At 41.1% G+C, this 27,398-nt stretch overlaps 1 long non-coding RNA gene across 1 annotated transcript in view; it reads left to right on the plus strand.

Moving 5' to 3' along the window:
• LOC308065763 overlaps nt 1-27,398 on the plus strand; it is a 32,420-nt gene that overhangs the window by 440 nt on the left and 4,582 nt on the right. Inside the window, exon 2 of the long non-coding RNA XR_013928912.1 lies at nt 1-27,398. This exon is cut by the window's right edge and continues 4,582 nt beyond it. This is a non-coding gene — a long non-coding RNA (uncharacterized lncRNA).

The raw sequence follows: 27,398 nt of genomic DNA on the forward strand, positions 1-27,398 counted from the left end.
AGAAATTGCTGCGGGGTATGCTTTGCAGTAAGAGAGAAGCAGGGGAAAACCAAACGCGAGGTTCTGCGTAGACCTTGGCCCGAACCAGCCCGTTCGCCTGAGGCGCATGGAGGATGCGATGGGTACCGACACAAAGCGAGGAGAGTGGTGGTACCTAGCACCCCTGTGCCGTGCTTTTGCACCTAAATCCCATATGCACAACGTGGTTCACACAGCGTGGCAACATTAAACAAAACAAAACACTGGTGTTTATTACCTGTGTTATCTTAGTGCACAGGAGCCCCAGTCAGAGACCAGGATGCCATTTTGCAAGATGCTGTACAAACAGAACAAAGAGCACATGTCCTAAGTGCATAACAAAAGGCGGCAGTTAGAGGCAGGTAGATGGCAGAGTGCAAGCAGACAATGGGATGATATTGGTCACCAACACAGTGGTCACAGCTGGTTTTGCTGCATTGTCTTTGTCAAGAAACCATGGGATTTCGAGAACAAAATACACCCGAGGGGAGCTTTAGCCAAGTGTCTCAGAAAGCATAACTGAAGATGTAGACATCTTTGAAAATTAAGCGAGTGGGCAACAGAGAAGGTTTCTGATTTGGAAGGCAAAGTTCTCAAAAATTATTTCAACTAGAAATACTGGGGTAAGATGAAGAGAAGGAAAATGTAGGTAAAGTGCTTGACATCGTCTTAAGGGAAAAAATGAAAGACCCATTAGTTGGGACATTATGTTTACGTAAAAGTAGTAATACTTTTAGAGTCACAGTTTTCTGTGTCTCCCAGGCAATCCCTTACATCAGCAACTGGAAGCCTGCGTAATATTTCCTACTTCTTGTTGGTCTTTTCTCCTAATTTTCTTCTGCATTCACATCCTGCTCCTAGTATTGTAATTTTCCCCATCTTCTGTTTTTTTCCATATTTACTTTGCCTTTTTCTTTCTTCCTCTATGGCAGTTTTTTTTCTTTATGTTTCTCATACAGCCTTCTGTAAATTGCAAATAAAATGTATGGCTTGCAGTTCTGAGGACAGGCTACGCCAGACACAGACAGCTGGCCTGGGGTTTTTTGTACTTAGAAATCTACATGAACTAGGTGCCCAGACCCAACCCCAGCAGGGAGAAACGAGGTCCTGCTGAAGGTGATTGGTCTGATGCCAAGACAGGCATACAAGTTTCTTACCTACAGGGACCGTTTCTCTCCACTGACTATAAAGACAGCTTTGCACCAGTAATCCACAACTGGACACCTACCCTTTAAAATTACAGAATTACATGAGGTGACTTACCTGTGTTTGAAACTCACACCACATAGAAATCTCTATCATAGACAGGAAGCAGTGGAGAAACCTGTCTCCTTGTGCCCTTTTCCACAGTGCACTCTCCCTACTGTATAAATAAACATATTATTTCCCCGCTTTCAGAAAGCAATTATTTTGAAACAGCCTCTTTCTCTTGACCTTTCCTTTGTCACAGCCTACTTTTTCCATACTGATTGTGAGAAATAAAACAGAACTTCCACTGATGGTTACAAAACACTGGGATATGTTGTTATCCCACAGGAACCATTCTTGGAGAGAACTGTTTCTAACCAGCCGGAGGAATCGCAACTGCCAGTCACAAATGTTATCCCTAATAGCCAAGTAATCTTTCTGGTTGTTGCATTCCAGACCTTCTGCTGCATGGCCATCACCCAGACACCACTATGCTTAAAGATCGCAGTGTTGTCCCAGCAGCATTGGGCCTCTTTCCCACTGAACTCCCAAGTAATCCTGATTTTGGGAGCTGAAAGGTGATTTGGATGGTACATTCAAAAGTTCAGCTGGATGGCTCATGGTGCTCTCTGCATGGTGCCACCTATGATGCCTGCGCGTCTGTGTAAGGTTGGGTCTCATTCCTGAGTAACACTGAAAAGGAAACAAAGGCCTTTTCCCTCACACCATGTTCTGGCCTCAAACAGGAGCGCAAGAGAACACCAGTAAAAGCACCAAGCCATCCCAAGTCATCTCTGCAACTGAAATGGTGGTGGAAAACATCTTGTGGCAGCAATGCAGGAAAGCACACGGAAGAGATAGGTGTGATAGTGAAATGCTTAATTAAGAGAGTGAAATGCTTAATTAAGAGATTTAGGAGGACTTTGCTACAAATTGACAAAGTTGAGAATTCTATAGCTGGACATTTTGTCATCCAATGATACCCATGTGAACCCAGAAAACTCATCTGTCTCTACTAAATAATTGTACGGCACAGGACCTAGATAGTTTGAATGATGAAATTGATGACATCGGTATTAGCAGTCTTTAAAAAAATGTTTCAGGAAATGAAAGGGGATAAATGAAACTTCATTTTGAATTTTGAGTTTTGAGTTTGATTTCATCTAGAAGTACAGTTGTTCCAGAATAGTTATTTGCACCCTATTTTAATTCAGCTGAGCTAAAGTAAACACATCTTTAGGACAGACGGGATGGGCAATATAACTGTCTTTTTGCACATCAGGCATTCACTCTCTAACCAGTGTTTGGTCTCTTACTATCTTAAAATTGACTTTTTTGTAGCATTGTACTACGGAAATGCTCATGGTATGATTATGATATTGAAGAAGATATTATGCTGATAGTTTTGTGGAAGTTAAAGATCTAATAACATTTTCAACATCTTAGGGTATAAATGTTCTGGCATCAAGATTTCTCAGTTAAAAATTTATTCATATTAAAAAGGATGTGAAAGGGGATGTTTGCAATTTCCAAGTATCTTTTTGTGTGAAAATTCTTGCTGCAGAGAAAATTACAATAGTTCCTGGAAAAAAAAATGTTCACATATGAGGTTATTTAAGAATAGGCTGTTTCTGCGTAAATCCATATGAAGACTTGCCATTTAGTCAATACTTGAACCATTGTTGTGCACATCAAACCTATGCCAGTTGCTGCATTACCAGCATCTTGAGCAATTAAGTAATCACTTCGTCACCGCTTGAGTTTAAAAAACTCTCCATAAAGACGATTATCATTATATTGTAGATAAACCACCTTTTAATCCCTATTCATAGAAATGAAAGCTACATAAGTATAAAATTGCACTGGAACAAATGCATGTTATTCTAGCACAGTGTATCTGTTTTGCTTGGGTTGCACTGATGTAATAAAATCAACACAATTAAATCAATTCATGGGAATTTGGTGATTATTTTTAAAATGCTTGGCATGATGAGGTCCAAGTCCTGTCTGAGCTTCTACATGCCACTCCACTGGGAAAAAAACCAAAAAAATCAGAGCTTTTGAAAACTAAAAGATACTTGCAGACCATGTAGTAAAGACCATTAAGATTGGTGAGAGTGAGAACTGCCCCTCCAGCACGTGTTTGCTCAGCCTCAGGGTCAGCCCGAGCTATCAAAAAAGTATCAGTGGCTCCTGGCAGTCCACACTTCTCTTGTTAGTGTGTGGAGGCAGGAAAGTGAAGTTCTGCTTTAGAAAGGGCTGGGGCAGAGAGGGACCACATCTGGGGTATGTCATAACATCAGAGAGCCTCAAACGTGTTTTAAAAGACTGCTCTTCCTTGCGTGTACAAGCCTGACCTAAACACATTATATAATTTTTAGGAAACTATGGCATTCATGAGACTTGGTTCACCACTGTATCCTTCGGGAGTCAGAATGGCCCTGACATCAGCAGGGATATGCTGTTGTGAAGCTAGAATAACACGGTGGTGAATAAGTCCCGGAGTCTTTCTAGGGCCATAATTTGACCATATGTGTGTGAATTTAACTCCAAACATGTGAGACAGAGGACTGTAAACACTCGCTGGTTATAGTGCAGCAGCAGTAGCTGTGTGTGTAGGACCAAGAAAAATTTGTCCATAGTGGTCATTTTTTTTATTTGTCCTTTACGGACTGGGATAAAGTTATCAAACTACTTAATTTCAGATGCTTGGTAATTATCACATAATTATTTCCATTACTGCCTACTTCTCATTCACTCTCCTGGTCTGGGCCCAGCCTTTATCCTTGCAGGTTTTGTAGTGAACTTAAAAGAAGACAAATGTTTAGCTTTATAGTTTCAGTAAGTCCTCTACGTGATCACAGAAAACTCTTAAAGTAGGATTTTCCCTACTTTTTCCATTCAGCCTCTCTCAGAGGTAATCTGAGGTGTGAAGGTTCCCTGCTAGGAATAAAAGAACTTTCTCAACTCTCATTAAATATTTCTGGTCCTTTTGCTGAGATTCCCAGGCATGGTGGTACACACAACAGTCTTCTATACTGAAGATGATAACTGATTTGGGATAGATCACTAAAGATTGTTGATAAATAATACCAATACTTGATTCTTCTATCACTATCTTCTCACAGTAGAGGTGTGCTAAAAACTGCCTGTGAATGCTAAATTGAAGGTATGCCAAGTGATGGCTTCAGACACTGGAAAGGTGTTCACACACCCTGTGTCTGGACTGGAGGGGCCAGCAGAAGTTTTCACCCTAACAAATGGTGAAAGACTGGCTTCTCCAGGGCGAATGGTTCAAAGCGGTAAAGCTGGGGTCTTACTTTGACCCACCTCCAAAGGGAGCGGAGGGAGACAAGGCTCACTAGGCTCTGTGGGTTTGGATCTCTGACGTTAAAGGAACTGGGGCAAAGCTGCTATTATCCAGTATCTAAACTTGGGGCTAAATCTTTCCCTGGCTGCTCCCATGAGGGTGAACCGAGGTAGTGTCCAGCACATCCTCTGCCAAGGGGGATTCATTCAGACAAAGCCAGAGCCCCCTGAGGAGGAATGGGTATGCATTGCAGAGGCTCCTTTAAACAGAAACAATCTCTGTCTTCAGCTGCCAGTTCTTGCTGACATCAGCATAAGATCTAGCTGGTTACAGGGGTGAACACATACATACCTTGATTAGCAAACCAAACTCCCTCGGGGCTATAGGAGAGGGGAAAAAAATAGCCCACTGTCAATGCTATCTGTTCAGGACTGCTCCCTGATTTCATCATCTGCCTTTATCCCTCCTACTTTGCTCCCTCTTTCCCTCTCTGCTATTTGTCATCTTCCTGGTGTTTTTTTTTCCCTTTTCATCCTCCTCTTTCTGTGTTCCTTTATTCTTCTTCTTGTTCTATTTTTCCTTTTTGTCTTTACATCTGAGATTTACCATTCTAGCTGGACTTCTGCACTGCTAATTCTGCCTGCTCCATCCTTCTTTCTGTCATGTCTCACTCTTCTCTTGCTTGCTTTTCACCTTCACTGATGCTCTGTCTTTCAGGAGTTGTTTTAAAGCATTAAAATCTGGCCAGAGGTTGAGTTTCCTATTTTTGTGTTGTGCAGGTGGCAGGCTTCCAGTGGAAATACTGCCAAAGGAAGAACAGCAACCCAAAGGAGCTTTCACATTTTACAGCAATATTTAAAGAATTCTGAATCTGATTAGGGGATATGATTGAAAGTCACATAGCTTCCTGGTCCTACATGGCATTTTTTAAAAGCTGTCAAAGCAAAAAATGAAATACTGGAACTAAAGCCCCTAAGCAAGTTCCAGCTCCAGTTTAGTACTCCAATGTTGTGTCAGTCAGCACGCAAATAGCTACTGCAGTAGCTGGATTCACAAGTGCCATAAGCCACCTTTGGATCAAAAGTGCCATTCAATTTTTCTCACTGCAAATCTCTTTTATAAATTCCTCCAGATTTACTCTGAGATCAGAATTTGACTTACAGGCATTACCTCTGACGAACGAAGGGGAAAGAGTGAACGTGTAGCACTGTGGCATCAGAAGGGAAGAAGGATATTGCAGATATACTGATTTTTTCAGATGTAATAGTAGTAATGAACAAACAAACCAACCTTCTGTCAGAAATAAACATATAAAGATGATGAGTCCTTAAAATGAGTGCCTTCTCTGTGTATAACAAAAAGTGTATATCACTGCTTATAGCCATACACAGAGACACACATACAGAGACATGGGTACATAAATATTCAAAACAGTTGCAAATTTGTCTTAAAAGGTATTCCATATCAGCTTACTACATTTTCATTATGAAATACTCTGAGGTAAGAGACCTCTGTGAGAAATCTCTCAAGTCCCCTTTTCCCAGTTTCCATGTTATTCTAGGTAAGAAAGGCAACAATGGATTTAATACAGGTGCAGCATGCTAGGAGTGCTGGTAAGAGATCTCACTTTCTTTTTTTTGGCTTGGAATCACTGGCTTTGTCTCAGTTTGGCCAAAGATTATATCCTTCCTGACATAACCCATGGCAGCATCCTCTGCCTCCAGCTCCAGTGTTATACTTCCCATTTTTCCTTTAATTTTCTTCCTTTTAATTAAACGAATATAAAATACAGCATCTAAAGAACAAAAAGGAACACAAAAAGCATGGGGATCAGATCCAGCTAACAGAACATATCACTGTGTGCGCTCAGAATCAAGGCCAGGTGAGGAAGCCTCTCCCCTGAGAAGACAATTTCCTTGCCACGGTGCTAAGGGTATTGCAATGCTAGCATCCCTGAGCAACCACGCACTGCATCTACCGCCCCTTCGTCTCTCTCCCCATCCTTTTGGTTGGATTTGTATTGCTGCCAAGTGCAGGGCTGGACTGCATAGAGACTCAGTATTTGGTAGAAGTGTTTTACAGAGCTTCTTTTTCAAAATAAAGAAATATATGAGAGAGAAAGAGAAGGAGTAACGGATTTCTTTAATTAATGTGGAGTGTGCCCTCAGGCTTTGCCTGTAGGTTCAGAACACTGTCTGTAGCGAGCCCATTGCACTGACAGGTGGACTGGGGGTGGGAGAAGCAGAAATCTCCCAGAGGAACCTGTCAGTCGGCATGGATTGGTGTTGATTCCTCCTGTTAGATAATTGCTCAAGTGGAAGATTCTCCAAATTGTTCAGGATTCACGAAGAACTGTTCAAATAAAAGACTATCTAGCCTTCAGTGCTGCTATTTTTCAGATTATTTAAACCTTAAAAAAAAAAAAGTGTTGTGGAAAAAAATACTGCAATTATCAAGGTGATCATCACAGATCACCATCACTGGGAGTTGAACATTGAGGTCAGAGGACTTCTTCACAAAGCAGCTGCACCGCACGGACTGGCTGTGCTGTCTAGCCTGCAAATGACCGGGGAGGCTGCACGGCTAATGCTGCAAAGGCACACCACTGATGCAAAAGATCTGCTCTCAAGCTAAACTGCTGCTCTCTGGCTGCTAAAAAGGAAAAGGAAATGTAGTTACACAAAAGAGGGTTTGAAAAATGACAAATTTTGCTACTTAAATCTGCATTGGAGTTATCATCTGTAGCCATTACGTACATTTCACTAACCCTCAGAATGCTCTCTTGCAGCCTTACAAAGAAATCTTCAAAGAAACCCTGGGATCAAGGCAGTGTAAGCACAAGCTTTAAGTCAGCTTTGTGTGACAGCTTCTGATTTATGCTTTCAAACATACAGACAGATCTCTGCCTCAGTTTTAGTTACCACTTGCAGAATGCTTAAAGACATGCAGTGCCTTAATACACCTCTCCCAGAAAAATAAAATCTTTACACATACCCTATGAAATCAGGTGATTTGGAGAAGAACTGCATTTTCCTGAAAACACGGCAAATTCTGTAGCATTCTAGACAACTTTAATGTCCAAATTTGTCATCGCTATTTAACTACTACTATGATCATATAAACATTGATAAATATTGCTAAGAATGAAGTGTTGAATGTCTTTTTTTATCATATCAGTAGAATATACAGTAAAGGCTTTACCGTTTCCCTTATCCTTGGGGAAGTACTTAAGCAGATAAAGTAATTAATAATGATGTGAGTTACTAGCTTATATAGTAACAACAGAATATTTGGTAGCTGCACATGTAAGAAGATTTCAAATAAATTCAGTAGTTCTATCTGGAGTTCAATTCTTTGAAAGAAAAAAAAAGAATCCTATAATTGGATTTATTTGTTGAAAAAAGCTGTTTCACAGTGAAGAAGGAAGACATGTAGCAGAAGCTCTTTAGCCATGTCTCGCATTAATGTGCAATAAAATGAGCTAGATTCTCTGCTTGGGTTAACCATCATACCTTTATGCAAGCTGTTTGATCTGTACACTCCACTCCAGGTAAGAATCTGTCCCTATGTAACTAGAAGATAACAAACCATATAGAAAACATAGGAAAAAAAATCACCTCAACAAGGCAGAGGCAGGAAATGATTGACTGACTTTGTGTTTGTTTAGTAACCTCAGGAGGTCAATACAAGAGAGGCTTCGAAGCCTAAAAAATGCACGTATTCTAAGAGCTGTGTTCTCTCTTCTTAGGGGTTTGCCTGGGACACCAGCCAGAATAACACTGCAATAGCACCTGACAGATAAAATTAAAGCATGAATCATAATCTCTCTGGTCTGCCAAACTGAGCTTTATTCGAGTTGTAGCTTTAAGACAGATTACAGTTTATAATTTGATAGCATGTCCAAAAGCTAACTAACCCTTAATTTCAAACAGTGTTGAGGAAAGGTTGTGTATTTACACTGGGGTACAAACTTGGGTTTGGGCAAAGGGAGTTCAATATCATAATGGTTTCTATTATTTAAATTCAAATGAAATACCAGCTGGACATTTGCCAGGATAAGGTATCATTCTGACAAGGCAGAATGCTCAAGTATATTGAGCGAGTTCTTTGGATTAGTCTAAAAGAATCAAGGGCATCGTAACACCCTTACAAGGCAGGGAAAATGTGGAATGTTTCAAAAACAAGCATTCAAAACAGTATTGATAGTAAATGATTTAAATGGAATTTGGAATATGGATTTCTTGATGTTTGAAAACTTTTTCTTAGATATGAGGAAGAAGGCAGGCAGACTATATGTAGAAGAAAGCCCATTATAGGGTAGAAGGGTATTATTTTCATTAATGCTAGCATTAATGAATGCTAATGAATGAATGAAGGCTAATCTTCCAAAACAAATCTACTTAATCTATAATCTTTGAAGCTATAGAATTGGTTGAGCACCATAGTAAGTATCATCCTTCTAATGTTCATTTTAGATGCTGTAGCAACCCGAGGATGATATAGCTTCAAAGACTAATGTAACATAGTTTGAAGTTCAGTTTATCATGCTGGTAACGGACCAGCCACTGGGATTTTTTAGTTAGCTTGACTGGGACAAGGGATGGACATACAGAAGTCTTCAATCATCAGATGACTTTGATATGCATGACTCATTGGTAGTCCGAATATAGGGTTAGGTAAACTAAACGCTTTGCAATTGACAGCAAAATTCCTGCTTTATTAACACCAATAAAAAAAGACTAATGCAATCTAAGAGTTTTTCTCTCTGTGCCTAGGTATGCAGCAGCTTTGTATCTCTTAACAAGTGTTGTAAACTATAGATCAAAGGATAAAATAGTAGAGAAATGAAACAGACTATTCAATTTATAATTCAAAGCTTTCTTACATTTAAGATATCAACTCACAAAAGCAAAATAGCTAGCAGACTTCAGTGCAAGAATATGTATTTACTTTTAGCCTCTTTGGTAGTGTCCTGTCCATTCTGGGCCTGACATTCAGTTAATCAGTTGCAGATGTGACCACATCTGTGAGAAAGAGGATCTAGATTTTGATGCGAGTAGCCACCACTAGATGCAGTTCATATCTTTTCTGGGAGTACTTTCAGTTAAATTAGTGATACACTTCCTCAACATTGACTTCAATTTAACATTGATCTTTGTCTGAGAATTTCTTTAAAAGGCTTTTACATGTGAACATTTAACAAGAAAACCCAGGAAGAAACCCAATAAGAAGACACAAGAACGGCAGCATAATATCTGCCAAAACCTAAAGATACATATGAGGTATCTTGGCTTAGCTGAAAATGTATCTGATGTTTTGAGACAGATTCATCAGTAGGCACTGGTTGCTTTGTGCTGCTACATGGCAATGCAAAGCAAACAAAATACAGTCATAAGCTAGGCCAGTCTACAGCTGCTTTGCATTTCTGGGAGAGATAACACCATCCAAAGAGACCTTATAAGCCTGATCATTAATTGTCTAGCAGTCAGGCACTGAGAACCTTCACAAGAATGGCATCAGGGACTGGGCAGTAATTGTGTGCGCTGTCAGGGAGAGCTATTAACAGATGAGGCCGGTGTCCAATTAAACTGCATCATGCAAATCGGTGAGTGAGAAAGGATGACGCTTGGCTTTCTTATCTCCAGTTATATACATCGAGGTATAGATCTGCACCTGCTTATCACCTACAGCAGTTTCCATACTAGTCATTAATAATATACTGTCAACGTATGTCCTCCAGGTGAAGCCTACATGTGAGATTTCAGGTGCTTTAACTACAGAAAGTTTGAATGCTCCTATGTTTTCACATATCGAACAGAGATGGGGGACACAAGACTGGCAAACTGCAAATTTCTAAAGTGACTGGTGGTTTGGCCTTGGTTTTTTTTTGGTTTGCTTTACTTTTTAAATTAAAACCTAATTGAAACACTTTATCTGTAAATCATTACAAAAAGTGCTTTATCCATAGCATAGGTAATGCATCCTATAAAATCCATATCCTAGGTGATGTGTCCCACAATGCATACAAAAGGATCTTGAACTTTGATGTGTACAAAGCAAAGAAGTTTTGAGTATTGAACCATTTGCTGAGATAGCTATTAAGAAGACTCATACCACAAACACACAGGTGTTCTGTGTTCCTTACAGCACATCCAAGGTCTGGAAATATGATGAAAAAAAAAAAATCACGTATGGTGATGATATTACAGACCATACAAGCCTTCTCTGATGTTCACAGGGTGTAGAAAGGTTTGGGATAGTAGGCATAGTCAGGATGATCTTTCACAGCATGCTGCCACTTTAGTTTGACGTCCTCAGTAAAAAGCTCGGAAGAATTATTTCAGGCCAGTCCAATCATAGTGTCTTAGATGTGCTGATGAATGGGTTGCTATACAAAACCTCCAAGTTCAGAAGCAAGCTTGAAATGTCTGTTTCCAGTGCTATCAAAGATGGGAAGCATTGTAAAGCTAATGTTACTCATATAAAAATGAACAGCAGGAACATCAGTGATAATACAAGTGTGCTGCAGCTGTACCTGGACAGTGGGAAAGCCAGGGAGTTAAAAGCAAGAGAGAGTTCCAGAAGATGGTCTGGGTGAAATTTTTCTTTTATTGTCTGCTGGTTTATTTTGTTTTTAATTGGCGAGGAAGAGGGGTCATATTTTGATACCAGGAGCTTTCCAAAAGTCAAGAAATGTCATATACAAAGTAAGTCAGTGCAGTTTTTTTATTTTCTTGGAAAGGCTATCAGCTACTAAGTTGTTTTATTAAATACACATGTATTTCAAGAAGCAACCGAACATTATACAGAGGGTATCAAACTGTAATAGCTGGGGTTTTTTTCTATTGTACACGAAATATTTTGCAGAGGCAAATGTGACTGCACAGTCACTTTCTTTGTGTTTGAAATCCGGTAGAGATGGGAAGAGTAAGAACATTTGTAAAAACTAGTAATAGACCATGTTTTTCAGCTGTAATAGGAGAACTTCATTGCTGTATTGGGGAAAAAAACCCAACCATTCCTCAGCTGGAAAGCCCAGACAGATTACTCCAGGACACCAGTAACCTCTGCAGGTATTTGCATTGAGGTCCCCATAGAAAGGTTATGTTTTCAGAAAAGGTGATTGTTACTAGTTTTCATATGTCCACTAACCTGCAGCTGTTTCAGCCTCTTAGTGCTTGCAACAAATGAGTTAGCTAAGTTAGCTAACTTAACTAAGTTAGCCAAGTTCTTAGAGCACTATTTTTTTTAATTTTTTTTTGTGAGCCTTCCCTTGCAACACCTAAATCTGCAGTGTCATGGCAATATTCTCCTTCACTGCAGCCTGGCTTCCTGCTTAACTAGCAGCTGAGCACTGGAGCTTGGTATTCAATGCTCCTCCAGTGTCCCAGCTGAGGAACCTTCTTTTGGTAGTTAACAGCATCAAGCTGACTGCCTGAATTGAATCACAGACTTTATTTCAAGATAGCATTATGTGCTTACACTGAAATAAACAGTGGGTGCAAGTTCTTGTTTAAACCCACCTCCAGGTTGTTTATATGTGTTCCTAACTCAGACTAAGATTTTGAGTTTTTGTCTCTCACTGTACATCTTCAGTGACTCTGCTTAAATCCAAGCATTCACTCTGGATTTTGAAGAGCTTTAAATGGATGCAGACTCTTCAGTTTTATGTTGTTTGGGCTTTTTTCCCTTCTTTTCCACCTGGGAAATAAAATAAGCAGAGGGAATCTCAAGTCTTTTTAAGAACAACTGCAGGGAAGTTTTCCGTGGGTGTGCAAAAGCATTGGAACCTATTGCTGCACTGCTGAGTCTGAAGTAATTGTGCCACTTCTGAGCAGTCTGAGGAGGCTGTGTGAAAGCACACATTAACATGGGAACATTACTAGAAAAAAGTGTGATGTCAAACTGGCTAGTTCCGACAAAAATGGCTTACGTGAAAATAACAGAAAAATTATTTTTCTGGATGATGTTAAACTATGTGTGGATTAATTTGCATTAAAAATAAATAAATTCACGGCTTTTCTGGTTAGAAACCTGTGTTAACGGTTGTGAATACATTAAGAATGATTTGCTTATTGCCAGCCAAAGTATTCTGACATAATTATAGCACTCCATGGTCTTTCTTAATGGATAGTGTTAATTTTGGAGCCTATCTGGGTTTGCAGAAATTACTCACTGTATTAAGAGGTGCCAGCTGTGAGATAAGCCACTGACAGCTTCTTAAAAATACTGTTGTTCTTTCACACTGACTTCATGTAAAGCTAATCATTGTACAGTTTTACATTTGTTGCCGAAAGCTAAAAAGAAAACCACTTCACTTTACTATTGTAAATATTTAACTGATGAACTATCAAATATTCTCTGGCTTGCCCTTGTTCTATGCCAGAAGAAATAATAATTTTAAAATTATAATTCTTTTCTGCTACTTTTGTTCGAGGGGAAAAAAAACCTGGGAGGGTGTCTTCTAGTGATGCTGCAGTTTCACGGGGGATTTCTCCTGGAATGTTTAAACATGTAAAATCACCTGAAGAAAGATTTTAATGCAAGTACTTCTGAAGATCAAAAGGTGGCTGACCTTGCAGTTTCATGGTCACTTTCTACAAGCTGATTGTAGGCTGCCCCCGAGGGGAGTGCTCCCCTTCTCTGCCCAGGGGTCTGTCCCTGCCTCCCCACTGCCCTGGCTGCCGTAGGGAGAGCAGGGCACGGTAAGCTGGATCAGCTTGCCAGGCTGACTGTAACCGCTCTGCTGGGGTTTTTTTTAAGAGTTCATTTTCTCTGCTCTGATCTGTGAGCCAGTCTGGCTCAGCCCACAGCTGTTTGATTGGAAGCAGCAGGAGCTTATAACCAGGGGCAAGGAGGAGAGAGCTGGACTGTTCTTTCTAGGCTGCAGCGAGTCAGGCTTCATTGCACACATCACAAGTCAGCAATATAAAAATAGGTAACCCGAGCAATAAGACAGCATTGGAGGTTGCACTGAAAATCATGCAAAAAAAGAAATTGTCCTAACATCAAAAAGGACATGAATCTGACCCATGATCAAAAGACTGAAAAGCCTCCAAACAGACAACTTACAACTTACTGGGAAGCACAAAGCTCTTTGTAGATTATCACTTATTTAACAGCAGACATGTAAGTGGTACTTCACAGATACAGGACTTGATTCTTGGCACTCACAGTGTAAACCCTTGCCCTGTACATTGCAAGATGGAGGCACAGAGACCAGCCTACATCAAGGGGTGGCAGTCCTGAAGGATCAGGTCCTATATTAAATAATTAAACATGATAGTGGAAGAAATGACCTGGACAGTGAGTAGACACGTGTACGTGAACTTACAGGAATAAAACTACTGTCTCACAGCTTGCTGATGTGAGAACCTAAGGCCCTGTTTTCCCAGCGTTAATCCTGGCTGTGTGGCTCCACCTTTTCCCATTTTCTTGCCTCTGGCACTGTCTGACCCATGGGTGAGCCAGGTCAGCTCACTAAACTAGCCTTCTGCCAGCTTGGCCGGCGGATCCAACAAACTGTGGGGCCACGTGAGCCATAACAAGAAAGCAGGAAGATCGGCAGAGCAGAAGCCATCCTTCGGGGGCAGCCAGGCATCCAGCTGCCTCAGCTGTAATGGGAACCCTCCCAGCAGTTCTCCAAAGTGCCATTTGCATGTGGTTTATAGCACTAGTGACAGCAAGCCAGTAACTGGTTATTTTTCACTTTAAAAAATCATAGGATCACAGGAAAATTCAGGTTGGAAGGGATCTCAGGAGGCCTCCAGTCTAATCTCCTGCTAAAAACAGGGTCAGCTTTGAAGGCAGACTGCGCGGCTCAGGGCTTTGTCCTTTCCTGCCTTGAAAAATCATTCTTTATATTTGAGAAGTTGCACAGTTTATATAAAGTTTGTGATATCTTCCAGGGGAAATGCCTTTCCTCTGTCACAAGAACATCTAATGTAGCTTTAGCAGAGAACAAAACTAAAAAATTACCACTGTCCTTCTGCTCGGGTTGCTCAGGTGTAGGCAGAAGAGCACCCTGCAAATGCCTCCGCACAAACAGTGTGCTGGCGTGATCGTAGCCTTCTCTGCCAGGAGGCACCAGTTCTTAGGAACCATTTCTCAGGGTCCATTGAGAGAGCTACCATCTCCCACCCTGGGACCCTTGACTTTCCCCTAACCATTTCAGTCTGAATGAAGCATGTGAGCGAAGCCTCCGGCTCACAGTTTAACCTGGAGTGATTTTGTTCTGACCTCAGAGGCAGACAGCGGGCTCAGCTGGCAGGCACCAGGACACAGGAGCTTTTCCTGGGGAATGGTGGGTGGCTATGAACCGCGGGGAGGATAACTCTTCACTCCAGCAGAGCTAGATCTGGAAAAGGGCATCTGTCCATAGCCTGGGACACACATGTTATCATGGCTGTATCTTCTTTAAAATGAACTTCAGATTTCTTTGTAAAAAAGAAGCAAGGAAGCTACTTAGAGAGAACATCATGTGGATAGCAAAGTCAGCTACCCAAAAGTTAGACAATGCCAGCTGACTACGACATTGGCTTGGTCCCCTGAGCAAAGTGCATTATGCAGTACCAGCACGTATTGTTCCTCCATGGGATTTCTGTCTGGTTCAGTGCAGAATACAGATGAAAAAGGAGTAATAAGGGAGTCTTAAAGTTGCCGCTTTCTAACACTCAAAAGTTTCACCTTGGACCTTATATCCCAATTAATATTCCTGTAATGTAGAGGGTTACACACAGCATGCACGATGTGTGGACACACCTGTATGTACTTTGGACCAGGTTCTCACCTGAAAGAAAAGTAAAAATGCCTTGAAAAAGACTGAAAAAAATACAATTATTAATTATGAGATTTGATTTTATCTCCTTTTACAAGTCATATTAACTTTAGACTTACAAGGTCATGTTAAAAATATTATCTAGGAAGTAGCAAATTAGCTTATTGTAGCAAGTGTAAAACAAATATGACTGAGTTTGGATGTGGCCGTGTGAACAGTCACATGGGGAGAAAATCCAGGCAACTGCCTCCAAATAACCATTAATCCTCCCAAAGGCGAACAGACAAGAGAATGGCCTAAGGCCCCCACGAGCCAGACCCCATGCACTTCAGGAGAAGCAACACTGTGGAAGCTGGGATGAGGCAGAAAACTGAGAGGAGAAGAGCTCACATACAGTGGCACCACTTAGTACCAATGCTGCCTTTTTTCCTACTCTCTTAATACCTTCATCTTTTTGTTTTTTTCTTAGTTTTCCATTTTTTTGTCCTCCTTCCAGAGTCTGAAGTAAACTCCAGAAGACAACACATGCATAACATCAGCCAATTAAAACTTGTAGATGTTTAGGAATCAGAGCTATTTTTAGGTAAAGTTTCTTATCCATCTCTGCCATACATTGAGTTCAGCAACCCTGTTGTCTAGCCTTCTATCTCTTTACTGCTTCATGTTGCCTTTGTGGATGAGGTACAGGGACCTGATACATTTGGTTTTTATTTGGTCCCCTGATTCCTATTAAGAAAATGAGGAATTATAATGTGTTGGTAGCAACACACACTGGATGAAAAAGTACAGCAGGAAGGTGAACAGGAGGTTTCCCATTGATTTGATGTGATCAAGATTTACACCACTGTTTTTTAAAAATCCATCCATTTCTAAATGTCCATACAATAAAAAGGCCAAAAGGTGCCTACATTTAATCAGAAAAACACACAAAAAAGAACCATTGTAAAATATGAAAACCCTCTGACATAAATAAGATGTCTTTAAAGATACTATTTTAATTCAGATCAAGTGTTTGTCAATTAAGAGCATTAACTGGGGACACAGTCATCCTAAGTGGCATATGCATTCATCCATGGACGTAGCCTGGAGGAGTGGTGATCAATTATTCAGCAAGGCATTTTATTCTGCCTCCACCTTTCATAGCACATCATCTGTTAGATTATGATCAGCAGCAAATATCTGAACAGCAACGAACGAGAAAACAATATTTCTCGATTGAAACTAAGAGAGATTTTAATTTCCTCAGTAAAAACTCTCCTCAGTGACTAGGTTATGGAAGATGCATAATTTTGGCTCCTTCTGTTCTCCAAAAAGAGTTGAAATGGTGGTTTCCCATTCTCCAAATATCCCATATGCTTTAGCATTCAAACCTCTCAGAATTCTGCCTCTTCCATCATATTTATGGTCACCTGCTCCTCCCCCGCATCTTTGCTGTTGGTCCAGCAGCATATTGATAGAGAACAGCTCTCCCTGTGTGCTTTTCCAGCTTTGATGCTGCCTAAGCAGCTGACTGCAGCCAGAAACATTGCTCTGGCTAAAGCTGATAGAGGTAAAGAGGTCACTGCCCCACATACTCATCAGTTCCTTCCCCATCCTCCCCATCTACCCCCAGCTCATTTCTCTTGGGTTAGCCCAAAGCAAACTATCCCACCAAAAACCTGTTTATTTTCTGTTGGATCAGGGGAGCTGATTCACCCTGAAGTTGCATAATCCCTCGATGTGATGCAAGGAAGAGAACAGGGACACACGTGGGAGTGGGGCCATGAAGACAGAAAGACTGCCATCTTTGGTGGCAGCCCACAGTTGTACCAGATTAAGCACAGCGTGAACCACTCTCAGAGAAGAATGCATTGACCACAATCTCTCTACTGGGGGAAAATACAGTATTATGAGGTTACATAAGCTACCTCCCACTCCTTTTGGGTTTTCCAGTTTGGCTTTCGTTGGCTTGCCCCTCACTGGAGCTGGAGTCACAGTTCATGAAACTGAGAAATTTGACACGTAAAATTCCTTCAGACTAATTTTTTTTTTTTCTTAAACTCTCACTAACACATGCCTCGATGAATCCATGCAGGACTCTTTCCATACTCATTCTCTCACTAAGTTACTTATACTTCATACCCTCGCTTTTTAGCACCAGGTAGGCTCTAAATAATATTTTTTTGTGTGTGTAGCAAATAGCTTTTTTTGCCTCATAACAGGAAAAGCATACCAGAGGCCATTACAGAACAACCAAGATAGTTAATCCTATTCTTCTCCTGTGGGAGGTGCTTTGTGTTTCTGTTGCTCCAGGGCATCCATCTCTTGGAAGTGCATCTTCAGCCTTTTCCCCCATGTATTTCTTGTTGTCATGGGTAATATCAGGTATAGAGTAGGATTTGTGGGGGAAATTGCAGTATCTCTTCATCTCTTTCCCTCTCTCCTACGAGGTTAGGGATAAGAGCAACATGACTTGTTAGACAGCATTTCAGTTGATGTTCCTGTGGGCAGTTACTACATCTGCATTGTCTGGGTCCATTTGCTTAGCATCTTGAAAAGGTCTGGCTGATTCTAAACTGAGGTCAATATTTGGAAAATAAGATGTCTTTTACTATGAAATTAAAAGGAACTGGTAGCTCTGTAAGGAGCTTAGTAGCTCTGTAAGAAGTAAATTCTGCAGTTATTACCTTTTGTGTCAATAATCAGACCTAAACCTAACCCTAAATAATCAAACCTAACAGATAACTAAACTATGTTCCGGGTGGAATTAAACACATGACTCCAAGAAGTAATTCACAAGAAAACATCTTGGTCACAAAGGTGCCTCAGTATACCTAGTTTTCCCAAAAAAAGTCAGCTAATTTCTGGTATCACTTAAGTCAAATATGATCATTGAAAACTGGTGAAAGACGGACAGCTACACCTGTCCATTGCCAAAACACTTTCTGATCATAATAAACAGCTTTGGGGTTGTGTGAAATGTATGAATGTGTCTGCCATCACTTTAAAAATTGTGTCTATGCTTGTTCAGTGGGATAGTTTTTGGGAGAGAGAGCAAGCAAAAACTAAATGCTTAGTAGTCTCCCAGCCATCGAGGGATGGGGATGTGACGTGGCCTTGATCAAAGTCTCTGAGGTGGGATGGGCCAGAGGAGGGAACATGTCTGCTGCAGAAAGGTCGGGGAGCAGGATAGCTGAGAAGACTGGACAGCCCTGCTGGAAAACTCTTTTGTTTGGCAATATTCCCAGAAAATAAGATTTGCCATGAAAAGGAGGCAAAGCACCCACAAAGGGGGCTGTCCCTCCCATTTTGTGCCCTTGTTGGCCTGGGACCTTCGCAAGGGTACCTGGGAACTGAGGAAGTCTTGTTTACCTCTTGTTCCCTAACCCCCCACCCCCCCATTCCAGTTCCCACAGTACTCCAGTCAGTGTAGGTGGATGCCCGTCTTCAGAGGAGGGGAAATGGCTCCTACAGGAGGGAGGCTTGGGGCTGTACCACCTAATCCCTGCTGTAACTGGGAAGTGCATCCCCAACTCCCACACCAACTGCAGCCGAGTTCATTCTGCTACAAACAAGACATCCCCTGGCACTAGACCATCTATTAGTATTCTTAGACTTTCTGTAGGCCCTCTTCAAAACCTTTATCAGATGCTCCACTAGTCCAAGTCCTTTTGATGCCTCTCCTTAAGTGCACACATGGCTCTGGCACTGTATTCCTTATCCCTGGCTATTTCGCCAGTGAGGAACAGCTGCACAGCAGCTCCCCTTCAGAGCCTCAGCAGGTCTCTTCCCAGGTCCACTGTGGATCACAGCTGATAAGACTGAAACCAAACATTTCTATGGCCTTTGATTGGCTCTACATGGGTGATATTGCCACTGCTGGCTACTATGGCAATGGAGACCTGTGGTGTAAGGCAAGGTCCAAGGTAAAGGCTGCAGAGATCCAGCTGCAGTACCTGCAGCAAAAGGATGGGCAGGGCTGAGAGTGGGTGCTTTGAGAAATCACCTTTGCTCTTGGGCAAAGCAGTTATAAGTTGGCAAAAGACTTGAGGAGAGATGTAGAAGGTCCACTAAAACCCTAGTGAGAAAAGAAAATACATGATCTGTCATAAGACCCTTCAGCAAACACTTAACCCCTTTTGGGAACACTTCACCATTTGGAGTGACTTTATTCCTGGTCATTACTTTGTATTATGTAGCTACAATATCTTGATGGGGTGCAAGGCATTCAAAAGTCAGGCTTACTGCTTTGCCAGGTGTCATTTAACCCCAGCTGGTAATTAAGCACCACGCAGCTGCTTGCTCACTCCCCCTCACCCAGAGGGGTGGGGAGGAGAATCAGAAAGGAATGTATAACTCAAGGGTTGGGATAGGAACAATTTAAAAAATGAAATAAAATTAAAGAACAATAATAATAACAGTTGAATGGAAAGGAGAGAGAAGGGGAGAGGAATGAAATCCAAAGGGAAGGGAGAAAAGAAAAGAAGTGATGCCCCACACAGCTGTTCACCACCAGCTGACCGATGCCCAGCCAGTCCCTGAGCAGCGATCGGCAGCCCTGGCCAGCTCCCCTGGTTTATATACCGAGCATGCTGTCCCATGGTATGGAATATCCCTTTGCATAGTTTGGGTCAGCTGCCCTGGCTGTGTCCCCTCCCAATTTCTTGTGCTCCCCCCCCCTCTGGCTGGCAGGGCCTGAGAAACTGAAAAGTCCTTGACTTGGTATAAACATCACCCAGCAACATCCAAAAACGGCAGTGTGCTACCGACATTACTCTCACATCATAGCCAAAAGACAGCACTGCACCAACTACCAAGAAGAAAACTGACTCCAACCCAGCCAAAACCAGGCCAGCAGCCTGTGACCCACAGCACCGTCCCACCCGGTAAGACAGCTCGGGACCCAGGGTGGGCAGGCGGACCCGTAGCTTGACCTCACCACTCCGTAAACCACTGCTCAATTTTCTCTTCTGTACTTTCTGCAATAAACTGTAGAGCACCACTGTGGAAAGCAGTTATTAAATAAATAAAAGCTGGTGATGAACAGCCTCCTCTTAGGCAGGAAACTGTGTCGTTGAGCTTCTCACTTATGTCAGGGAAGAGAGGAGTGAAGGAGAGGTGATAATGACAGGGGCTGCCTCCAGGGAGGGAGGTGGAGACAGCATTGGAGGGGGTGGAGAGCTCAGATTGTGGTGAAGGGAGAAAAGGAATACAGCACAGTCAAATGAATACAGTGGAAATAGATAAAGGTCAAGCAAAAGAAGAATTTATTATAAGTGAAACAAAGCAGAAACACCAAAATCTTCAGAGCTATAAAAATGAGGAAAGGAAAAAAATTTGAAAACATTCTCAGCAAAATTCCTAAAATAAGCACGTTGGCACACTGGGAGAAGGAAAAAAATAACAGGGAGGCTTCGATCTTGTCTGTCTCTTTCTCTAATCTAGCTAGCAGTGTGCCCACGTTCCCATGCAACGTGACTATAATTATAAACTGTGATCTATCAAAGTGGGACCTGGAAATTTTCATCTTATTGCCCTGCAAACATACGGGGAAGGCTGCAAAATTGTTAAAGCATTGATTCTTCTCATCTAACCACACTATTTGTTATTTAGCACCATGATTCTATACATAATAAGGGTGGCTGGGTTTCCAGTGAGTAGGGCTTGATAGTATCACATAATTAGATAAGAAATGTAATGAACATGACCAACATCTCACCCAGGTTTACTGGCTCTTGGTGTCTAATGAAAACTGCTTGTAGTTGCCTTCTCTTTAAATTATGATCCCATACAAGGCTTTCTTTCCAATTAACAAAAAAATCTTGAAATTTAAGAACACATTTGAAGAGCCCTTTTTACAGTTTTGTCACTTATTTGTGCTGCAGAGTCTGTTTCTCATTCTTTCCCTCGTGTGCTGACAGACTGAAGGGGGTGAACTCGAACAAAGCCTGAAAAATTGTTTCAGCTTTGGCATTTACTACATTGGCAATGGATGGTCTCCCCCTACCACTTCACCAGAGCACCAGCCTCCTGCTGTAAGGGAGTATAAACACAAGCAAGGATAGGGTTGCCCTCAATCCAAAAACACTGAGGTTTTTATAAACGTTGTATTTGACCTTGTTAGTGATGGGAGGTTATTGATATTTAGAGAAGCATCACAGCTAGAGGCATAATGAAGCTTGTTGGGGGCTGTGGGAAATACCGTCTATGGCCCCAGGCTTCAACACAGCCTTGAAAGACAGAGGACAGTTATTAGCTTTGAAGATCTTATAACTTGTCTCCAAGGAAAAGAGCATCTTGTTTTGCTAGACAGGGACTTTGAAGATTAAAAAAAAACCCAAAATGCAAATCCCCAAATGAACAGCCCCCCTCCCCAAAACAAAAAAAAAAAAAACCACCACCAGCTTTAAAGGATCTCCTCCTGAAATATTAAAGTGCCTGTGAATCAAACATTACCAGACCAACCATTCTCTGGGAAAGAGATACAGCATCTACTGAAAACAGACCATCCAGGAAAAAATGGTCAGGTGTGTGAAACCAGATTTAGGGGTTTCAGTCCCATTTTAATCTGGAAAGCTTTTATTAAAATATTCTGCCTAGTTATTGATCATCTTGCCACTGTCTGCATAGGACAAAGACACATAAGCCTTGAGCACAGGTCAGTTCAGCTGGTGAAATCGCTGTGATGAGCAGAGGGCAGGAGCCCATGCCAGCAAGGAAGAACCATGGGGAGAAGCAAGGGCTGAGCAGACGGTGCTTGCAGAGGTCATCAGAGGTAACTGATTAGCTCAGGAACAGCCAGGAAGGGAAGAGCTATTCTTTTGCCCATTCAATATTCAGCAGTTCCAGATGAAAATCCAAGACAGCTGGTGTCCTATGTGATGCTGGTTATTCACAGGTTTTACAAGCATATTTTCCATTCCGCCATCCAAGGTTTTGAACAGAATATTGAACAGTATTGCATTTGTGACAGGTGTCTGGAGAACCCCACTCAGTACATCTCATCAGTTTGTCTGTGAACCACTGACAGCAGTTTTCTCCAAAAATTTTCACTCAGTTTATAGTAGTAGCATTTAGACCACGTTGTTACTATATCACAATATTGCAAATCTTAATGAAGTCGAGACAAATGATATCTACCACCTCTCTTTTACATGTAAAATCTACACCCTTGTACAGAAAGACATCAGATTGATTACAGTCTGTATTGATTTTTACCTCTCACCCCTTTGCTCGATAATTTTGTTCCAGGATCTTTTTTAACCATGGGTCTAAAGTTTCTCAGCTCCCATTTTTTAGCACCAGAACCTGAGTGTATACATGTAAATGCAAATTCTCAAAGACAACTCCTAAAATATCCTAGAGGCTCCAGGTACTCTTCGAAGCCCAGCCATTTTAACAACACCTAACTGCCCTAAGCATCCGCTACCCCTTTCTTTCCCAGCTGCAGCTTGCACGCTGATAGGTGGTTGCTAGCACTGCAGTTGACTTTATTAGTGAGGGCTGATGCCACCAGGGCTGAAACACCTCTGCCTTTTCAGCTGCTGCACTGAGGACTTCCCCCTGCTGAAGGGCAGATCAGCTTGTTCCCTGGTTTTACCCTTAGTATGAACATACTCCTCTTTTCGTGTTATTCATCCAACACTCATTACTGTTTTGTTTGATCGGCTGATCTTTTGATTTTGCTTCTGTATCCTTGTGCTACTTACACTTAGCAAGACTGATCTAGGTTCCCCCCCTTTTAACACTGTTGAAGATTTCATGGTTTAATTAGTCGGGCTCTTACCTCACTCTTTATTTTATCCCACTTTGGGGTAGTTTGCAATAATGTCTTTATCACAGCTTCTTTAAAGAATTGCCTCTTTTAGCTTTTGACCACTTCCCATGGGCTCTGAGTTCTCATCTCTTACTGCTTCAGTTCTGTTGTGCCAGTATATGAAAATTAATGGGATCAATAGTACTTTTACTAAGTGAAACTTGAGCCACTGTCTCTGGATGAGAAAAATAGGTTGGGAAACCAGTATGAGTGAACCATCAGTTGTCTGGGATTTCTCCTCAGCAAGATGGCTTCTTTGTTTCATATGGCCTTCCTGCTTCTTAACAAACTGTTCATGCCATGTAAATGATAGCAGCCTACTGAGGCTCCTCCCAGTCTCCCAGTTACCTTCTGTGGTTCAAACTGGAGTTGAAATGCAGTTTCCCTAAACCAGCATTCAGCTGTAGTGGTACTAGTAAGAAATATGAACATTTGGGAACAGTCTGAGCATGCATCTATAGAAATACGAATCAAAATATGGAATAACCATCAGCTGGTTGGCTTATTCTTACTAAAGGGGACAATCAGCTAATTTTTATTTCCAAGTGAAGTACAATAAATGAACTAAATAAGATTAAGACAGTATCTTTGAAATGACAGAAAAATATTACAGAGATTCCCCACCACACTGTGGGGAATTTATTTTAGAAAAAAAGATACGACTCTAAAGTGAATATTTTCTGCCAAACATCAGCAGATTTCCACAGTGAACTCTTAAACTCTTGAAAAGGAAGGGGAAAAAAAGGGGATGGGGGGGGGAAGGAACAGCTAATAAACCTTCTCAGATAGCAACAGCAAAACACACTGCCTATCATCACACTGTGGCACAAAATACGTCTTTTAAAACCAGTTATCAATGAATAATGCACTTATCACTCAGACTGGAGGCGTGTATGAAATTCATACTTGAGTATTCTCGAAAGGAATATGTCTAGACATTTGAAATACACTTTGTTGGCCTCTCTCATCAGCTGAAGCCTAAGTATGATACATCTGTCATCAAACACGGCAGCAAACATTAGCCCGTGTGATTCATTGCTGGTTTTGCTATAATTCAGCTAACAATGACCATGTATATTTTAATCATCTCAGGGTATTCAATTTAACTCATTCATATTATGTCAAGGAACTGTACCAATTATATTGCAAGAGAGAAACAGAGATGGCATAGGAAAGCTACCACGCAGCAAATATTGGAATTAATTTCTCATGCCTTATTCATTACTAAGACAAGTAATTTTGGAACAAAACATAAGATTAACTTTTATTGTTAGTTCCTCACTTCAGCTTGTTAGGGTTGTGTCCGTTTTTAAACTTTTTATACTTTTCTAGTTAATTAAAAATTAAAAAATAGATGGACTAAATGTGACAGAAGATAACTGAACACCTCACATTATTAGCAATTTACTGAAGGAAAAAGAACATGGATGAGTAAAGTCTCCTTCAGTTGTAAACCTAAGCCTTTATTTAGATATTAAATAATGCAGAAGATAATTGGACAGAATAATTAAATGAATGGCATAGCTGGAAAGCAATGTTTTTTTTTAAAAAGCATCTTGCAGGTAAAGTATAGTTACAAGGAGACACCCTGAAGCTGGTCTGCAGAGCAGATACCAACACATAAAAACCCACAGAACAGAAATCTCTCCATCTGAGAGAGTCAGAAATCTAGGGAGGAAACCTTCATCATAGGCAGAACAAACAGCAAGTTATGAATGAGGAAAAAAACCTCAGCATAAATCATATAAATGGTGAAGTGAATAGAGACAGGAGGACTTTGTCATCCAGACAGTTAGAAAAACTGGAGAAAGCTCTGAACAATAATGATCCCATGGGGGAAGAAGGGACAGGAAAGCAGGGAACTGAGTTTGAGACACTGGTTTTCAGAAGCATCATTAGGTCTTAGAAGTTATTTATTGACTAAAGAGCTCTTCGACAATAACTCGTGACACAAAGGATAGACTGAGAAGTAATTTGTGGCTTCATTTTTCAAGAAAAGCTGAGCCACATCCACCTTTGCCATACCGCTGTGAAGTTCAGGACCTGAGAAAATCAGATACCTGAGTTCAGAGTTGAATGTGAAAAACGAACTTTCACTGCAATATGCAAAATAATTTATTTCCTGTAAAAGTCTTCTTTAAATAGAGGGGAAATTATGTTACAAGTGATTGTGTGTGTTGATTTTTAGCTAATCTTTTTCACTCCCTTTTGCCCCTTATTCTGATGCTGATCTCTCCTCCAACAATAGTCTCAGTCTCACCTGCCAATTTTGGGTGGGTTTTTTCACTCCTGAAGTTCTGCTCCCTCTCCTCTAAAATGTAATACATCCTGTTAATTTCCACAAAGACACTGTGCTATCTGCTTTCAAGCCTCTCATGTCAAAATCTATTTAAATAATACCTATGTAAAATATAGTTTACAATAAACAGTTCTACTAAGAGACAGGTGTCATTGTTTCCCTGGAGAAGCCAGTTGAAGCATGAAAGTAACTGAACATGAAGATGTAGCGAGCTCCATTTGCATTAATATAATCCATATTAGACTTCCATGTGACTGAAATAAAATCTTTGTCATTAGAATTTACACCTATGTATTCCAGAGAGCCACATAAATTTAATACTCATAAATTCTCATCTAAAGTACTGTTTAGAGGGGAATCTGTAAGAAACCTGAAAATGTTTGGCATCGTTGATATACGCTTACTCTGGATGCACGTTTGGCCTGCTCATCTCTTTGCCCTGCCTGCCTCCTTCCCTCCTCCTCTGGCTGCCAGTCCCCAGGAGCGGTGAAGGTGCATTCAGAGAATGCTGCAATAATAATTACTGATTGCCCTGTCCTCAAAGGAGCAGAGTAATCTGTGTGCAGTGCTCCTACGACATTCTGATTGAGGGAGCTCAGCGCCTCCCCATCAACTAGTTTGCCATTTTGAAGGTTTAAGTAATGATTGCACTCATATGAAATCCTGAGGAGGAACACCACACCACATCTGCAGTAAGCTGGCAGGAGTAATAATAACGTATTGTAGCTTGTATTTTTTTTTATATTTAGCCGGCATATGACGTGTGTGCAATACAGTACAAAATCTGCCACCCTAGCATAAATAATGTAAGAGTGAAAAAAAGGTAAATGTTTTGCAAGAGCTACTTTGTTCTGAACTCAAGTACTCCATCATGGGCTTGATTTAAATTGTGCAGAAAATGGAGAGAATCCTGGACGTTCTCCCGCAGCTTCAGCTAAATTAAATATGAACATGAATAATGCCCTGGGGCCCTGCATTCTCTGGGATGCCACAGGCATGGGACTCACGGAAAATCCACCCTTGCTGCAGAACTGTGTTCCAGACTTTAATTAACTGAGTTTCCTCTGTCAAGCTTTTCCCGTGAAAGCCTCACACAGTAAAAACATTATGCTGCAGCTGATGAAAATAAATCTAGCTGTTGAATTTTCAAAAACTTTCTTTGAAAGAATGTAATTTCAAGGACTACAATCACTCATTCCAGATACATGGTTCGTGAACTCAAAACCATCACGTCCAAGTACTGCATGTTCTCATCTTTCCTGACTGCCATATGCTACTAAGACATTTTGTTTTATATGCACCCTCATGGCTCCAGGCTTCATGGGCAGATGGCTCTTTGCCACCTAATCAAATTCGCACATCAAGGGCATCCCAAGTGAGGTCCTTTGTAGAACTGTATCTTCCTTTAATTTCTCCCCCTTTCTTGAACATTTGCACGTCAGTACAAACTTGTACTACCAAAAGGTTAATAATTTTCACATATAAGACACTCATTCTTCAATTAAGCCCAACACAGTACAAGCAGTTCTATCCCATTCACTCTAAAAATACAATTCAGTGCCTTGGAACTTCACAGTCTTTAATATCTCTTTTGGTTCTATTTTGGGCCTCTCCTTCCACAGCCACGTCTGTTCATTGGGCAGAACATGTCTACATCCTCTGCCACCACATATGTAGTTATGATAATACATCTTTACTCCTGCAACTAAGTGACAGTTTTTGCTGTACTGCACCAAGCTTGATGCAGTATCTAAATTTGGATGCTTTCTAATGTTCTTTAACTACATATTGATAAAACTGAATTTTCATGGATCAGCTCATCTTAACATAGGCTGGTGACTGTTGCTTTTTGATGGACTCATAATCTCAGAGCTGCATTTGAATCTCTGGAACATCCTATGAATCAGACAGGAAAGTTCTTGTATTAGTGTGGTATTTCTTCAAGCCACTGTGACCTACATTACCTCACTGCATTGGTTAGATTTTTCACACACCCTTTTATCACATTTTA

This window comes from Falco punctatus (genome assembly GCF_963210335.1).
Source record: "Falco punctatus genome assembly, chromosome: 6".
NCBI lineage: Eukaryota > Metazoa > Chordata > Aves > Falconiformes > Falconidae > Falco > Falco punctatus.